Consider the following 19,741-nt stretch of genomic DNA (forward strand, 5'->3'; position numbering starts at 1 on the left):
CCCCCCCTCATCTCTGCCTCATAGAATATCCAGCTTTCTTGAAAACATAGCAAAGGTGCTATTTTTCATCAGGAGGCCTTTCCTGATGTTACCAAATATTATTGCCAGCTAACTGGTGCAGTGGATAGAGTGCTGGGTCTAGAGTTAGGAAGACCTGGGTTCAAATCCTACTTCAGACACTTATGAGCTGTGTGACACTGGCAAGTCACTTTCACCTTTATCTGCCTGATTCCACAACTGTAAGATAGGGATAATAATAACACCTATCTCCCAGGGCATTATGAGGATTAAGAGAAATTATATTTGCAAAATGCTTAGCACAGGGCTTGACACAAAGTACGCACTATATAAATGGTAGTCATTATTATATTATTATAATAATCCATCCCCTCTTGAAATTACTTTGTGTGATTTTGTATATTCATTGCATTTATATGCATGTGTAAATGCTGTTTTCCCCCATATATGTAAGTTCCTGGAGGGCAGAGACTGTTTCATTTTTTTGTCTTTATATACACAGCATCCCTTGCATATAGCATGCATTTACAAATGGAAATTACCTAAATTCAATATATCATCAATTCCAAAGCTGAACCAAATTTGTTGAAGGACTAGAATTGCTTAATACTTTTATGCAATAATAGCCACCCCAGCGATACAGAATAATGCCTTAAATCTGGATTCAGTTGTATTAGAGAGGAATGAGGATGAATCTCCTCTCTCTCTCTCTCTTTCTCTCTTTCTCTCCCTCTCTCTTCATATATATAATATATATATACATATACACACATGTGTGCATGCATGCATGCATGTATGTATGTATGTATTTACTGCTACATATGGAATGTGCTCACTAAGCTACTGGATCACATCTGGACCACTAGGTCTATTGAAAGTTGTGGGGCACTGTTCTCTCCCAAGTAGAAGGCTTAGAGGAATGTTGACCAAGTTTGATTTAATTAACTAGCAGGAGAAGATAGCCCTCTGCCTAAATATGTAAAAAAGAAAAATGCAGAGATTATCAAAATGAAAAGAAAAACGATATGCATATCTATTTCTCTATGGCCCAGTCTTAATACTCCCCTTTATGTTTTCCATATTGCCATGATGGTTTTAATTATCAATCTTTTAGACTGTGATCAGTTAATAAAATAGTTATTCTCTTCATTCAGATTCAAAAACATATCTAGATACATATATACATATTTGTGTATATACATGCATAAATATGTATATGTATGCACACACGTATATATATGATCATCTTACGTATATAATATATAGTTATCTTATATACATAGTTACCATACATACACATACTCACATCACACACTGCAACCTCTCTGGGTCTTATCTATAAAATGAGAGGGTTTGAACCGATAAGTTCTTACATATATATATACATATATATGTGTGTGTGTGTGTGTATACGTATATATTTATGTGTGTGTATATATACATATATATGTGTGTGTATAATATGTGCGTATAAATGTGGTAATAGAAATATAAAGGTAAATATATGTATTGTGTATATGTGTATATATGTATATATGTATATGTGTATGTGTGTGTACATGAGTATACACACAGGCACACATCTTAGTAACACATTCAATTAGGAATTTGTGAACATGGGTTCAGCTAGCTTACCTTAAAATGGAATCAAAAGATTTAAATCTGGAAGAGATCTTAGAGATGGATCCTTAACTGTCTTTATCACATGGATCTCTTCGGCAGTTTGATGAAATCTATGAGGCCTTTCTGAAAACAATGTTTGTTTTTTAATCAAAGGAAATGCTAAATTTCACTTAGAGGGTAGTGAAAATCAAGATGTATTTTTTTCCCATCCAAGTTCACAAACTCTGATCCCCTCCCAAAATATATGCATGGATACTCAGGTTAAGAATCCCCGATTTAGAATCAAACTCCCTCCTATGACAGATAAGGAGACTGAGAACCTAGAGAGGGAAGGTTTGCAAAAGATCACCCAGGCAGTGTGTCTTAGCAAAGTTATTATTCACACAGACATCCTCTGACCCCAAATCCAGTGTGACTGGATTTTTTCTTCATCTATACATAGTTCGCTAAGTCAACTAATAACATAAACAAGATTTCAGAGGTGAATGTTTAACCTACTGAAGAGGAAAAACACATAATGATAACTCATATTTGCATAGTCCTTCAAGGTTTGTAAAGAACTGTATACATGTATCACTATCCTTTTGTTTTTATGGTTGTTTTCGTTTCTCCAGACGAGACAACTGAAGCTCAGACTGGCTAAATGATTTCCCCCTGTTCACTCAGCTAATAAGTGTCAAAGCCGGAGTTTGAACTTGGATTTTCCAAATGCAGCATTTTTTCCCTCATAACGCCTCAGCATGGCTTATAAGCACTTTTGAAAATAAATAATTAGCGTGCCAATTATAAAGCATTTTTTCTGTTTGTTAAAGCAAATACCTTCTCTCCCAAAATATTGTACTTGAAAATGCTACATCTACCTTTGTTTCAAAACATTGAACATCTTGCTGGGCCATAGGAACATGAATTACTATTATCTTAATGACTTCTATTTTCGCCAAAAAATAAGCATAAAATTGAAACAATCCTGCTGGGTTTCTGGTCCTTTGAGTTATTCTTGCAGATTTGAGACTTAATAGTATTAGTAATAGAAAGTTTGGGAGCCAAAGAAAGCAGCGGTAGGCTGTCTACCTACTGAATCAAGACAAGTCAAGATGTGACAATGAGTCAGTAACTTATCTCACTGGGGACTCCTGGTGTTTTATGAGTGACCCCCCCATTACAAAAAAAACCCACTTTATTGGCTTCATGAGAAATGGTATCTTCATATATATTCCTATTTTAAATTGAGGAAAACTGAAATTTTATCTTCTTATTCTAGATTTGGTAAATTGCCTTCATAATCATTGGAAACAACCCACCATGTCCTAGGCAGGGTTGGGAATAAGGGATTACCATCAGCAGAAACATAGTACTCTACCAACTCACATTTCTATACCATCTTACGATTTATAAGGGCTTTTCTCACAACAACCCTGTAAGATGTATGTAAAACCCATTTTACAGATGAAAATATTAAGGCTTAAGAAATTAGAAATGACTAGATTTGACATCCAATGATTTGGGTTCAAATGTCGAGAGGTGATGCATCCTGTAGTGAATGAAGAATATTGTGAAGGACTACGTAATCACACAGTAAGTATTAGTAAGTGTCACAGGTGTGATTCAAACCCAGTTTTCCTAAGTCTGGATGCTGTAGTAGAGAGAGCACTAGAGAGGAAGTCCTAAGTTCAAATCCTGTCTCAGAGTCTTACTAGATGGGTGACCCTGGAATAAACCATTCAACCTCTCCAAGTCTTAGCTTTCTTGGCTGTAAAAATGATAGGGTTTGACTCTATGACTTTCACAGTCCCTTTTATCTCTTAACATAATATTTTGTGATGCTATTACATTAATTTCCAATGTGACTTTTAGAGCTAAACTATATAGGTTGATCATTTCAGTAAACAACTTGCAAACCATAGTGTACAGGTAAATGTTTAACAACCAACTCTCCAAGGGAGAAAATACACACAATACACTTTTAAGTTTAATCTTCATTATTAACATTTTTCTATCACTTTCTTAAGTCTAGACAATCAACCAACCAATAAATCAAACCTTGATTTTTTACCCTTTGCTGACTTCTGACATATAACTTTGCCAAGAAAACTCCAAATGGGGTCATGTAGAGTCAGAGACAACTGAAAAATGACTGAACAACAACAAGGTATCCATTCACAGCTTATTATGGTATATGGTGTGAGTTGTTTATCTATAGTTCTACCAGATGCTTTCCAGTTTTCCCAGCAGCTTTTGCTGCATAGTGAATCTTTACTCCAGTAGTTGAGGTCTTCGTGACTCTTTGCTATTATGTTTATTTGCTTCTCAATCTTGTGTTCTCAATCTATTCCACTCAACAACTTTTCTATTTCTCAATCTGTGTTAAGTAGAATCGATGATTATTGCTTTGCAATATAGTTTGAGATCTGAGACAACTAGATCCTCTCCTTTCTACTTTTATGATTTCCCTAGAAATTATTGTCCTTTTACTAGGTTAGATGAATTTCATTGTTATTTTTTCTAGCTCTCTAAAGTAATTTTGTTAGTTTTATTGGTATAGCATTGAGCAAGTAAATTAATTTATACAGCATTACATTCACATGGACTCACTATGAGCAATTCATATCTCTTCAAATATTTAAGTTGGTTTTTATTTCTGTAGTGTTTATCCTTGTTTTCATACAATTCCTATGTGTGTCTTGGTAGAAGACTAATACTTTGTAAATTTTACGATTTTTTTGAATGAAATTTCTCTTTTTATTTCTTCATTTCAAATTTTATTGGTAATGTATTCAAAGATTGATGATGGATTTCTTTCATAACCTATTGCTTCAATGGTTATTAATTATTTCAATTAATTCTTGATTAAATCTCTGAAGTTCTTTAAATAGAGCATCATATTATCTACAGAAAGTGGTAATTGTATTTTTTTTTGCCTAGGCATATTTGCTCAATTTCTTTTTCTTATCTATATTCCTAGTGCTACATCAAATAGTAGTAGTGATAATAGACATCCTTGCTTTAGCCCTGATCTTATTAGATATGCCTCTAGTGTAACATTGGCTCTTGGATTTAGTTAAATACTATTTAACATATTAAAGAAATGTCCACTTAAAACTATGCTTTTTAATTTTCTTTAACAAAAATGTGTGTTGGATTTAGTTAAGAATTTTTCCCTGCATACATTAATATTATCATTTGATCTTATTGTTTTTATTATTAATATGGTCTATTATGTTTATAGTTTTTCCATTTTTTTACAGCCTGGTGATAGTGTACAATATTTTAATATGTTGCTATAGATGTTTTGCTAAAATATCATCTGACATTTTTTGTCAATATTTGTTTATCGGATATCCATCCATAGTTTTCTTTCTATGTTTTGTATCTCTCTATTTAGGTATCAATAGCACATAGCTTCATTGAAGGAACTTGAGAGAACCTCTTCTTGTCCTACTTTGCAAACAGTTTATGCAATATTGTAATGAATTGTTATTTGAATGTTTGATAGAATCCAATTGTAAATTTATCTGATTCTGGGTATTTTTCTCATTGGTAGTTCATTTATGGTTTGTTCAATGTCTTTTTTTCTGAGATTAGTTTATTTAAATGATCTATTTCTTTTGTTGTTAATCTAGGTATTTTGTATTTTTAATAACGTACTGCAATGTGATGTGAGTATCACACTGAAGAGTATAGTTGGCCAATTGGTACTTGATCATTTCTGCTACCTCTTGTCCCTGTCCTGTGTCTTGGAGCAGAAGATGGTGTCTAGCAGTACTAGGTCTTGGATTGAGAACAGAATTGAAACTTTCCCAAGCCTTTCCTATCTCTTCCCTGGCAGGCGGTTTATGGTGTGACCTTTTTTTCCAGTCATTTTACTCTCCTCTCAATCTTTTTCCTCTCTTTCATGCTCTTTCAACTACTAATTCTCTTTTTAGCTTCTGTTGCTTAATAGAGTTTACATGAAATGAAACAGCAGTAGTAAATCATAATAGTTCAGAACTCCCAGTTAGAAAAAAAATTCTTAACATTCAGTCAGACGTTGGGCTGCGAACCCTAACTCAACATTATGTTTATCTCTAGCTAACCCTTGGACTCTTTATGTTTAAAGCAAAAATCAGGATATAAGAAATGTTTGGGTAAAAGGAGTGAGCAGAGTATGTTACAATATGTGCTACCGGACAGACACAGTGAGGGGAAGATGAAGAAAGAAAACTTTAAAAAATTTCTCTCAGTCTTGGAAGAGGTGGGTCCACTTGATACTGCTAGACGCCATCTTCTGCTCCAAGATGCCTATAGGAGCCAATATCTCCTCTCTCTCTCTGCATTAGCTCTGCTCCCCTTTCAAGTCTCTCCTTTCAGGTTCTCTCTTCTGCTGTTGCCCATGTTTTTCACCTTCTATTCTAAACTATTTTCTTTTTAATTTTTTTTCCTTCTGAGTTTTTTTTAATCTGCTGCTTTATTTCATCTATGTACTCTCACACTTCTTGTGACTTGATCACTTTTTAATATGATGCTTTTCTTGTAGTTGTTATAGAGTTACTTTCTTCTTTTGAGTTTATCACTTGGCTATTTTTCTACCCTAATATTTCTTCAATGTATTATGTCTTCTTCTGTTTATTCATATTTGGAACTTTATGAAAGGGTTATCCTCCAAATACTCCTGCCCTCTGCATGGTGTGGTCAGACACTTTCTTCAATTTCCTAGGCTCTTGCTGCTCCCTGGTGTTTTACCATTCCAAGTCCTGGAAGATTTCAGTCCCCTCTAGACCTTCCTAGGTCACAGAACTATAGTCTTTAAGCTCTCCTGGAGTAGCTTACATCAGAGTTCTGTGTTTGTCAGACCCAACAGGACAGACCATCCTTGGCCAAAGCATACTGACTTCTGGCCCTATTGATTGACCTTCTCAATCAGAGCACCCTGGCCTTCCACTGTCCTAAGAATAAAGTACCATAGGTTTCAATTGTCACTGGAGTATCCCTTATCAGAATGTTAGCAGACTTCTACCCTATATGCCTCTGTTCTTATGGTTTCTTGTGTGGGAGCCCTCTCTGTATACTCAGACTTCTGGATGTCTTTTTGCATAGCCCTAGGCAGGTCAAAGACATTTATTATTGTTTCTCTTTGAATTTCTTAACCATGATTTGATCTGGTGACCTTTTTGGTGTTTGCTGAAGTATATGTGGTAGATCTAAACTCTTTTATGTCTTTTCTAGGTGGTGCAGTGGATAGAATGCTGGGATGGAGTCAGGAAGACCTGAGTTCATAGCTGGCCTCAGACACTTGCTAACTATATAACTCTAGGCAAGTTACTTAACCTCAGTCTGCCTCAGTTTCCTCAGCTATAAAATGAGAATAATAATAACACCTGCCTCAAATCAGATGCTGTTTCCTGAGTTCCTAGTATAGTTGTTAACACATAATAGGCACTTAACGAATGCTTGTATCCTTCATGGCCGCCTGCCTTTCCAGAAGTTCAAACACAGATCCTCTACACCTATATGCTTCCCCTACACCATCATACCTTTCTTTCTTTTTTTTTTCCCCTATCTAGAAGTATTCAGCCTAGTTGAATTCAGTGACTTCCCCCAAGATAGCTGGGGTCAAAGGTCAAAGACACTAGCCTCACCAAGGCTCCATGTAAGACTTCTTTAAGTCCCTGACAACCTGAAGCATAAACAGGACATGTGTTTTATCAGATGACCCACGCACATAGCTCTCAGGCCCTCTCTGTGTTTGTTTTTGTAAGTTACTCATTCCTTGTTAACCACTAATTTCCTCAAAACAGGGTTAGGTTGTGAGTTCTGTGTCTTCTCTTGTTCACATGCCTCTAGGTAGTTCCCACTAAAGGATTTCATGCTCATCCAGTGAATTGGAGTCAACCAGCGGGTCCCGAGAAGGGTTTCTGGATAACCTTCACACAGAACAATCCCTTTAGGGAAGAACAAATTACCCCAAATATTGACTGAGGCAAAGGTCTCCTTGGGGACAATGGGACCTTGATTTTTGGCTTTCTTCCTCCTGTCTTCCCAAGGTTTATTTTTTTTTTAAAGAATCACTAGGAAAATATACAAGTAACACTTTAGCCATTTCAACAGAATGGATCTGAAACTTTGCCAGTGTAGGGAGCTCCTGTCTGTGGCCTAGGAGAAGGAAGAAGGAAGGACACAAACATCTATTAAGCACCTACTATGCGCCAAGTACTGTGATAAGCACTTTACAGATATTATCCTAGTTGATCCTCACAATTAGGTACTATTATTATCCCCATTTTACAGATGAGGAAAATGAGACTGAGGTTAAGTGACTTACCCAGGGTCACACAGCTACTAACTATCTAAGGCTGGATTTCAACAGAGTTCTTCCTGATTCCAAATCCAATGCTATGTCCACTGTGCCAACTAGCTATCTTACCAAAGTAAGAAGGAAGGGAGGAACAAGCATTTATTAAGTGCTTACTGTGTATAAGTTTACTGTACTAAACATGAATAAGTAATTAAGTCTTGGAAGTGATATAAAGTGACTTATTCAGAATCACACATTGTTAAAAGTAGAATTTGAACCCAGATCTTTTTAAATCCAACACTACTGTCCTATTGCTACCATAAATCAAATATCTAGGAAAAAAATCAATCAATAACCAGAATCCAGAAGTTTAGAATTACAAACCAAAAATGGTAGGTATTGGGATACATTTTTTTTATCCCCAGAGAGGCTACATGGAAAGGGTAATGGATTTGGAGTCAGGAAGCCTGGGATTGAGTCTTGGCTTTTCCCCTCACTACCTATATGACCTTGGTCAAGTCCCTTTCCCTCTTTAAGCCTCAGCTTCCTGCTATGCAAAACAGGATAGTAATGCCTGCCACAGGTGGCTATTATAAGGGGGCCAATGGATATAAAGCACTTTATGTCTGCTACAGAAATGCAAGCTATTATTAGTCTTACTTCATATAATATAAAAAAGTCTTCAACTTCTATCCTGAGAGTTAATTTTCAATATTTTTCCAAATTACCTGACATATGAAGTTCATGAGATACATCACTGATAAGGCATCTTTAGGCAAAGTACCACTGACTTCACCCAGAGGAGTAGTAGTAATCGTAGTGGTGGTAGTGGTGGTAGTAGTGGTAGTAGTGATAGTAGTAGTAGTAGCAGTAGTAGTAGTAGTAGTAGTAGTAGTAGTACCTTTCCTTTCTTCCTTCTTCCTTCTTTCCTTCCTTTTTCTTTCTTTGTTTCTTCCTTTCTTGTTCAGATGCCTCCTTTCATGACATATCTGACCTGAGAAAACACTATATCTCCTATTTATTATAGAATGTCAGAGCAAGAAAGAAGCTTAGATCTCGTTTAGTATAACCCAGTCATTTTACACGTGAGGAGACTATGGGTGGGAAGGAATCACAGATTAAGTGGTGAAAAGGACCTTAGAGGTCATTTAACCCTTTCATTTTACAGGAGAAGAAACTGAGCCCCACATAAATGAAATGAATTGGCCAAGCTCACAAAGGTAGTTAAGTGTCAAAGGCAGGATTTGAACCCAGGCCCTCTAACTCCAAGTTCTTTGATGTTTCCACTTCATCACCCTGCCTCCCAAATAAGTGACTCACCCAAAGTCACACAGGTAACAAGTAGCAAGACTAGGTTTTGAACTTAGGTCATTTGCCTCCAAGTTCAAATGTTCTTTTGACTTGAGTAGCCAGCAACAATTCTATTAAAGTGCCTCTTTAAAATTTAAATCAAGCTAAGGAATGATGAGATTTATTATGCACAAAGGTATTTCACAGCCCAGTCAATTTTAGCTATGAACTTAGCTTCATGAGCTAAATCTGTTTGGAAAAAAAAAAAGAGCAAGTGTCCCTTGGAGCCCAAAGCCCCTTCAGTAAATGCTACTAATCTCATTTTAAGCATACTTTGTAAATACAAACATTGGGTCAATAGTCCCAGGGAGACCACACTTCCCAATAATGAGAGAAAGGGCCTATCCAAGAGGACCTAAAACTTTTCCTTGGTAGTTTATGTCAGATTTCGAAGTCCTGGATGAAACCTTAATGCATAGATGACTAATGAATCCACCTAATTAAGTTCCTACGGCATTCCAGGGTTAGAGTGTCAAATGTTTGCTTCCAGTTTTCTCCTTACAACACTGCCAAACAGTCCTCTCTCCCTCTCCCCGGCTCCTCCTCACACCTTCTTTAGGGTCTGTCTGCTACATTCCAATGTGGCCAGAAACCATGGCTTTTTGATGAGGTCAAAAAATACATTTCCCCAATGTTTCTTCAAGTCTGACAAACACTCTCACCTCACCTCTCCAAAAAAGACCGAAAATGGGGAAGCAAGCAAACACAACCTATAACAGCTCCCCCCTCCTCCCCATTCGGGGGACCCTGAAAGGGATAGGTAAAATGTCATTTTCAAAAGACAAAAACTTCCTTTCCACATGGCCCTATGCTAAGAGACTGTGTTGCGTATTTAGCAAGAGTATTTTTTCCTATGTTTAATATGCCTCTAATTAAATTTAATATAATATAAGACCAGCATTGAGTAAGAGGAGAAAATTAGGCCGGATAGCATTTGGGAACCTACATAATACATTCAATGACCCTGAGCTGTTGCAAAAGCCCATCTTTTTAACATTAATATTCTCCTGGTGATACTTTGTGACTGCAAACCATGAAACACCACAATATCAGAGGAATCTCAGTGGCAGGTCAATGGAAAGATTCTTGGTGGGTGTAAGCAGGTTATAGCATGTTACCAATGATTACATTGCACACCAAGGACATACATAATCAGAAAAGGAATCGGGCCAGCCAGCTAGTAAAGTCAAAGACAATACAAAGACAATCTGAGTACTACATTCATACTCCTAAGATTTATTTTGTTGTATATGTGCATTTTTTCCCAATTAATAATTATTTATTTTCTATTCCACCACTACCCACTAAAGAAAGAAAGGAAAAAGAAAAACTTTATAACAAATATTCAGGTAAGCAAAACAAATTCCCACATTGGCCATGTCAAAAATGTGTGTCTCATTCTATACCCTGAGAGTGATGATATCTATAAGGAGACAGGTAGCATACTCTATCATTGGTCCATTAGAATTTTGTTCGGTCATTGCATTGATCGGAGTTCCTAATTCATTCAAATCTGTCTGCCTTTACAACATTAATACTATCTAAATTGTTCTAATGAGCCGCACTTGGCATCAGTTCATACAGGTCTTTGTGGATTTCTCTGAAACTGTCCCTTTCCTCATTTCTTACAGCACAATAACATTCCATTATATTCATATGTCAAAATTTGTTAAGGAATTCCCCAACTGATGGGGAACTCATCCACTAGTTTTCTAGTTCTTTGATACTACAGGAAAAAAAAAGGCTGCTATAAATATTTTTGTATATATAGGTCCTTTCCCTCTTTCTTTTGATTTCTTTGCATATTCCTAAAATCTGAAGAGTGTCAGAGCAGGGAAGCCCTTCAATATGGTTTTATTCTCCATGGAGGATTTATGGAAAGACATAGACATGAACTTTACAAGGTAAGAAAATATAAGACAAGTCTACACATAATGCCTCAGTAAGATAGATTCTGTCAGTGGACCAAATAACTTCTCTAATGAGACATTTTTGTTGTTGCTGTTGTTCAGTTATTTCAGTTGTATCTGACTCTTCATGACCCCATTTGGGGTTTTCTTGGCAAAAATACTAGAGTGGTTTGCCATTTCCTTCTCCAACTCATTTTATAGATGAGAAAACTGAGGCAAACAGGGTTAAATGACTTGCCCTAGTCACATACCTAGGAAGTGTCTGAGGACAGATTTAAACTCAGGAAGATGAGTCTTCCTGACTCCAGGCCCAGTGCTCTATCCCTCACCACTTGCCTGTCTAGAGGCAATAAAAGCTTCCTATCAATTAAACCCATCCAAAAGTGGAATGTGCTGCTTAAGGTGGTAGCAGTTTTCCCCAAACTAGAGGAGTGAGGTGAAGACTAAATGAAACTTTTTGGAAAAATTCTAGAGGGAATACCTGTACAGGTACAGGAGGACTAGATGACCATCTATGCTCACAGCCTTCCTCTGGTCCCTGGGCTAACTCACAAGGACAAGAAGAGCTCTCAGGCTAACCATTTGATCTAACAAAATGATTGGCCCATCTCCTTTCCTGTCATACATGCATGTCATCAGAGAGTCACAGCCTGAATGTGACTCCAACCAACATTTGTTTGCAATACCATTGTTAATATGTTGCAATTCACTCCCCCTCCCCCCATAAAATCATGGAACACTTTGGAAATATCATTCAATCCATCATCCACTTTGAAAACATCATTGCTGTGGAAATAACTTCCCTCAAAAATGTTGCTTCACTTAATATTCACAGAATCAGTGAACAATGTTATATAGGGTATGCCTGTCTATAAACACACACACACACACACACACACATACACACACGTATCAGTGTGTATGCATATATAGCACACACACTTACAATTGCTGTTTAAGTTTGTGGTATGATGGTAAATGTTTAACCACCAACTCTCTGGATTTAGTTTAATCTGCATTATCAACTATTTTCTCCACCACTTTCTTAAGTCTAGACCAGGCATGGGGAACCTGCAGGTGAATTGGATTCAGTCAAAGGGCCACACTTGAGGACCTAGAGGGCCATCTGTGGCCTCTAGGCCGCAGGTTCCACATCCCTGGTCTAGACAATAAAAAAAAAAAACTATAGAAGTCCTAATTTGTAGCATTATGGTGTAAATATTCACTCTAAAAATTTAACAATCAGCTCTCTCAATGGTATCAGCAGGCTCCAGCACACCCCTCTATAGTGGTTGTGGGGTGTGTGTGTGTGTGTTTCCACAAGAAGATAAAGCGTAATCATATGTGAGTCACTTAAAATGTTCAGACATTATCTTCCTACTCTCTAAATAGGGGTCGAGGAGGGGAGAAGAAATAGAATATCCCTTCCAACTCCACTTCCCATGGTGCTGTATTGGGTTTTGTTTCCCATTATTCCTTTATTCTTTATTTGTTTCCCATTTTTGTTTACTATTTCTTCATATCTTAGTTGCATCCTAATTTTATTTCCTGTTATTCCTTTATTTCTCATTTTATTCTTATATTTCCTATTTGTTTACTATAGAAAGTTAAACGTCCATCATAAAAGCCCTGGCAGAAATGTAAGTCTAAAGCCAAAGCTTAATATGAGCAAACATCAGAGCAGGTGAAAATGAAGAGCTCCACAGAGGCTGTTTCTGCACAGTACTAGATTCTGAATAGCAAAGATGCCATTCACGACAGCTAGGTCACTGAGAACTCCGGGGGGGGGGGTGGTCAATGAAGTCTGGACCGCGAAGAACCAGGAGGTGAGAGTGTTCAAAGCATAAAAAAGCAGGGCTTATAACATCATCCAACCCACAAATTTCTACCCTTTTGGGGCGTCATTTATGGATCCCTTTGGTAGTCTAATGAAGGCCTTCTCAGAACAATTATAAAATAAAATAAAGAAGCTTACAAAGAAAACCAATTATATTGAAAACTAATTATTGATTTTTTTTTAAAAGTACACAGTCACCAAGATAAAAAGTCTTTATTTTACCAAGGAAGAAACTGAGTCCCTGAGAAGTGAGATGACTTACCCAAGGCTATTCAACTGGTCAATGGCAAAGCTGGGATTTAAACCCATGTTCTCTAAAGTCCCATCTCACTCTTATATCATGAGTATGGAACGTCTGATCCATCCATCTGGGCTGACCTGGTGGTCGTTATCAATCACTACTATCCAATGAGTGACTAAGACCATGAAGGGAACAGAAATGCAAAAAAGTCTGGACCAGGTATATTGGGGTCAGGTAGAGGTACCTTTCCAAAAAAAAACCAAAAACCAAAAACCAAAAAACAAAAAAACAAGTCAGGAGTCCCTGGGAAGCAGTAGCTTTTCAACAGCTAGAAAGTGACTATTTATTATATACCTTCTTTCCTCACCTGCCACACCCCAGGAAACTAGGTAAGAGCCAAGAAAGGATTTCTTAAACCTGGGATTCTATTGTCAGGTCTTCAGAAATGAGCACAGCGTGAGAAATCTCTTTACAAAGGCTACCATTCAACCTCTCTAGCAAGTGAAGTGGAAGTCTCCAGTCTGGACAGACTGCCCTCTCAATCCCCCTTTTAACAATCATTAGCCACAAGGGCTTCCGAAAGCAATCTCCTTCCAGACCTTTGGTTTGGTGGGGTGGGGCCTGGCCTGCTAATATTACCTAGCCATTGGTTGGCTAGGCTCTCCATGAAAAATACCTGTACTGCCTCAAGTTGATAGCTCAACCAGGCAAGATCCCACAGAGCTTAAATCTTAACAGAGCCCATTCCACCTGGCCCCCAAATAAGAAGTCATGTGGGTGGTTGTCCTGAGCAGGAAAAGAATGTCGACTCTGGAGTCAAAGGACCTCAGTTGAAATTCTGGTTCTGCCATTTACTCCCCGTTTGAGTTAGGACAAGTCACTTCATTTTTCCAGGCCTCAGTTTCCTTATCTGTTAAAAAAAAATAAGGAGGTTGTACTAGCTGACCTCTGAGTTTCCTTCTAAATCTATAATTCTGTGATCTAGGATTGTATAGAATAGATGTCTCATCAAATGAAAATGCCAGATTTTCTGCCAAGAACATTTGGGGAGTAGAAAATTCTAGGGGCAGGAGCCGGGGGTATCTAAAGAGGGAAATATTGGGTTAGTGGTGCTCTGTGGCTATCTCTAAAACATAGTTCCTTTGGGGGATTTGTGTCTGTCAGAAATGATCTACCCAGTAAAAATGGGTCACTAAAATAGCCTTTAAGAAAAGAAAGCACTAGTCATTTACTGTGTACCTTGGGCTTAAGGAAAAGATTCGGCTCTGAGAGATTTCCCTGCATTAGTTAAATCTTAATGAGGAGCAGACAGCCTGGCCTCATTCAGATGGGGAAACTCTTCTTGAATGGGATTACTTGAATAAGTTAAGGACTGACCCAGTCTACGAGACAGCAAAATTTGTTTCAATGAAGCATTATGATTTGGGTGGATTAGAGGATCTGTGAGTCCTGCAAGGGTGAGGACCAGGTCATATCTAAACGCTGTGCCCCAGTGCCTAGTTCAGTGGTCTGCCCACAGAAGCAGCAACACCTATTCACATTTCAGAGTGCTTTAATGTTGACAAAGCACTTACCCCACAATAACCCAGTTAAATAGGTAATGCTGGTGCAATGGTTCTCATAGATGAGAAAAAGGAGGATTTGAGAGTGACTTGTCCAAGGTGTCACTGCTAGAATGTATCCAAGTCAAAGGATTTCTCACCGGTCCTGGACCCTTACGTATTTGTTGAATTGGATTGAATGGAATCATTCAGATTTATGTCCCTTTCTATGATGAAGAAATAAAGACTTAACTCTGGGTTCTCTTCAGCACCTCAAAGGCAGGACAGCTGATCTGGAGGGAAAGTCCTGTCTTTCAAACTGTTTCCACATATTCTTCTCAGAACCTTCATATGGTGGGGTCCTTGGAAACTACTGATAAGACCATGGGATCATGGAAGGCTCCTTAGCAATGGTAAGATTAATTTCCTATATATTACAGAGAATGATAACACAAACATATGAAGTCACACAATTCAAACCCAGGTCTTCCGACTTTGGGACTACTTATTAAAGGCTGAACCACTACAAGTTTTACTAAGCTGGAAGGGATATTTTCCCAAGTAACTGTGAGAGGATCTTGGGGACAGGGTGAAGCAGAGGAAACAAAAGGCAGTGATTGTGGAGATGATGATTACAAATTTGCAGCAAGAAGGCAATGCTGACCTGATATTTCAACAGCCAGAAACATCTGACTGTCACGTGAAGCCCCTATCACGGGCGAGCCCATCTCAGTGGCCCATCCAAGAGGACTGGCCATTGGGAGTTGTTAAGTCCAGTTAACTGGTTCAGTCTGCAAACTACATTGGATTCTGTGCTGCTGGCAGGCCCTGGGTCCTCTTTACCAGCTCTCCTCCTTGGCACGCTTCCTGCGTTCTGAGTAGCAGCTGTGCACAGTTGAATAGTAAATCAAACACCCTAAAAAACTGTTGTTTTAAAACAATGTCTCAGATTTCCCATATATTTTATTTCTATTTTTCTTCACAACCACCACTGCCTCCGGGGGCCTCTGTAGTAAACTCATTCAGGTAGTAAGTAAACCACTACCCTTGTTTCAGTGGAAATTAACGACTGGGTTAGTTACCATTGAAAAGTGGTTTTGGGGGTGGAATTTACAGGCAGTGAAAATGATGGGCCCGCATGCTATTATGAAACATAGTCTTAAAATGCTTTCCAGCAGGACGTGGCTTTGGTTGCCAGGGTTTCCTGGGGACACACGTCACCAGGGATGGTCATAGAGAACCTCAGGTCTTTGGAGACCCCATTTAAAATTTTGGAGAATGACCCCCTTCCTCTAAGTAGCAGGGTTATTCCCATATTTTCTACTCTTTGACACCCCTCCTCACACACACGCGCACACACACACACACACACACACTCTCAAACATTCTGCTCTACCCCCACCCCCAACCCATAGCCACTGGCATAGACATTTTGACAATGTCCCCATGATAATCACCCAAAGGATTCAGTCTTATACCTTGTAGCTATCAAAATCCAGAATGGTCTATGGATAGTCCTCATATCCCAGTGCCTGCCCTCCCCTGATACACACACACACATACACACACACACATACACACACACACACACACATTTATTAGTCCCATTCCCCAGGGTACTCAAGTCTGAGGTATTTGTGTAATCCCAAACTCTAAACCCAGGGGCTTTTCCTCTCCCTTCAAAAGAGAACTTTGAAAAGACATCATCAAAGGGATAAGAATACCACAAAACAAGAAGAAGACGAAGTAATTAAAACACATTAAAATGGATAAATGGCATCTTAAAATAACTTCAGGCTGTACAGCATGGGCACCTGGCAAACCATTAGCGCAGCCATGCCAAGAAAGCAGGTATGATGGGTATCAGCAAACCAGAGACCATGTGTACCTAGTACTATCTGTCACTCTCTGATTCTCTTTCTCTCATTGTCTCTCTCTGTTCCCCTCTCCTCTCCCTTTCTTTCTCTGTCTCTCTTGCTGTTCTCCTTCTTTGTGCATGTGAGTGCACACACACACACACACACACACACACAGAGGCATACACACACCCTGAGCCCTAACACACAGTCACCAATACAAGTCAGGAAACTCAAAGATAAAACCAAAAACATGTCCTTGACTCAAACCACTCTGAAAAAAGAAAAGAAACACACACACACACACACACACACACACACACACACACCATCCAGCAGTGACATAGATTATGCAGGAAATAATTGGTCTGAGCTTGAGGTCCACAGCTTTTGTTGATTTCTGTTATAACATGAGGACTAGATATACCCGCCCTCAAAGAGGTCAACAGAAGTTCTGTGTTCAGATCAAGAAACTATGTGACCCTTCACATTCTCACTAAGGCACTGTATTGGTTTCATTCGAGGAGAAAAATAACATTTAAGAAGCAAAAAGGAAGAAAGGGAGGGGGAGCTCAAATGTGTGGTTATGAAGCTCATATAAAGTTGTTCCAGTCTCTTAGCAAAGACATTAAAAAGCTGGCTGATTTGGCAGAGGCATTTCTGAAAACATAACATTTTATTTACCCAGATAAATATGATACTCACTACATCAATTCAAGGTACTTTGTTACACGCCTTACCTGCCGTACTCAAAAGACCAGAACAACTCCTTTAGAGTTATGTCAGTGACTAGAAAATAAGACCCACAGCAGAACATGCTAATAGATTTAAAAATGCTTCCCGGACATACCAATAGGCGTCCTTTAAATAACACCCACTCAGGCATCTTTAAAATAAAAATGTGAACCTTTGAACTGAGGGAAAACCAGGATCCTTGACATATCTCTCTCATTCCAGGGGCTGGAAACTCTTCAGCCATTGTCCATGGAGGAGGGAGAAATCCTGGCTGAGTGGCCCCATCCTTCCCTTAAACAATGACTGGGTTGACCCTTTGTCTCTTCCCTTCTCCACATAATTACCAATTCAGAGCCAAAGGCCTAAAAACCGTTGGGTTTCAAACCCAGACTCTGAGAGTTGTCAGAGAATTTTAAAAAATCCATTCATTCAACATTCAACAAACATTTAGCAAATGTCAACTGTATGCAGAGCACAAACCCAGATGATAAAGCCATACTTGATCACATTAAGTATAAAAGGATCTTCTCACAGTTGGGGGATCCAGGAAGAGTTCATCTTGATTGAACTTGAAAAAAATAGGAGGAAATTCAACAGATGAAGAAGAGTATTATAGACCATAGATTTAGGGATTTCAAGTTGTAAGCAACCTTGGAGGTCATCTAGTTTGACCTCCTAATTTTACAGATGAGGAAACTGAGGCCCAAAGAGTGGGACCTGCCCAAGGTTAACCAGGTCAGAGTGAGAACATTTTAGAAATGGGAAACAGATGGAGCAAAGGTAGGAAAGTATAAGGTTCATTTGGAAGACAGAAAGTTGGACCGGAGCCTTGAGTATCCAGAAGAGAGACATGTGAGGTATGAGGCTGAAAAGTTAGGCAGGAGCAAAGTGTAGAGGGACTTAAAACACTTGAGTTGGGGAGGAAATAGGGAACCATTGATGATTCAAAGCCTAGAGGGTTGCGAGACTGAAGGAAAGGGGAGTCAAGTAACAAAGAAGAATATTGTTCACCTAGCATACTGCTCTCCTAAGGTCGAGTTTATTTGTAAACGGAGTGGCTTATCAAAGTCTGAGCCCAGAGCAAAAGCCTGTTCCTGAGTATTACAGAGCATGAGCGTAAAGGGTTGTGGGAATTCTAACACAAAATAAAACATGTGAGAGGCCACATGCTTATAAGAGGAAAAAGAAAAAGGAAAAAAAAAGCTAGTGAAACTTGGTTCAAATCCTGACTGGATAATCATTAGATGTATCAACTCACTTCACCTTTCTGAAACCCAGTTTTTGCATCTATAAAATGGAGATGATGATAATACTTAGACTTTCTCAAAATTATTAAGAGGAAAAGCACTTTGTACAATTTATAGCACTCTGCAAATCTGGATTATCTTTGGATGATAATGGTATTCATAAAACTGGAGGAATGACTCTAATGGGCTGTGTGGTTGTTACACCCAGGATTTGGGGAGTGGCAGCATGGCATAGTGGTTAGAGCAGTGGACTTAGAATCAGGGAGTCCTTGGTTCATATCCCACCTGAGACACTTAACAGCTGTGTGACCCTAGAAAAGTCACTTAACCTCTATCTGCATCAGTTTCCTGCTCTGTAAAATGAGGGTGATGATAATAATAGCACCTACCTCTCAGGGCTCTTTCAAATCCAGCCTCACACACTTACTATCTATGTGACCTATCATGGCCCCTTGACTGAATCTAAAATGTACCGAGTGGGCTGTACTTGGGGACCTAGAGGGCCACATGTGGTCTTGAGGCTACAGGTTTGCCACCCCTGCATTAGGTCTTAGAGCAGGGGAGCCCTGGAGTTGAACCTTTTCTGGAAGGCATCATGGGATAGTGGATAAAGCCCTGGGTTTGGATTCAGTGGAGCTAGGTTTATTTACCCCTTGGTTCTACTGCTTACTATTTTTGTGATCCTAGGAAAATACCTCTAATTTCTTTGGGCCTCATTTTTCCCTTTCTAAAATAGGGGTAAGGGGCTTGACTAGACTACAGGTTCTTATGGACCGACTTCTAGGTCTGTGGAGAGATTTCAAGGGGCTCATGAACCTCAATGAGAAAAAAAAGTATCTTCATTTTCACTTACCTTTGGTTTTCTTTGTTGGCCCAGACATTTAATATGATGCATTTAAGAACATCCTTCTAAGACACAGTCCACAGGCTTCCAGATTGTCACCAAAACAGTCCAGAACCCCAAAGCAGATGATCTCTAAGGATTCCCGAAGCACCAGTCCTATGTAACTGGAGGAGCATCAGGATGATAGGAGATGTTTGGGGTTGTTGTGGTTGTAGCTGCCGTCGTTGTTTTCCTTGAAAACTGTATCTTGAGCTAAGTGGATGAGAAA

The sequence above is a fragment of the Vombatus ursinus genome, unplaced genomic scaffold (genome assembly GCF_900497805.2).
Source record: "Vombatus ursinus unplaced genomic scaffold, bare-nosed wombat genome assembly UNPS02014778.1, whole genome shotgun sequence".
Classification (NCBI taxonomy): Eukaryota; Metazoa; Chordata; class Mammalia; order Diprotodontia; family Vombatidae; genus Vombatus; species Vombatus ursinus.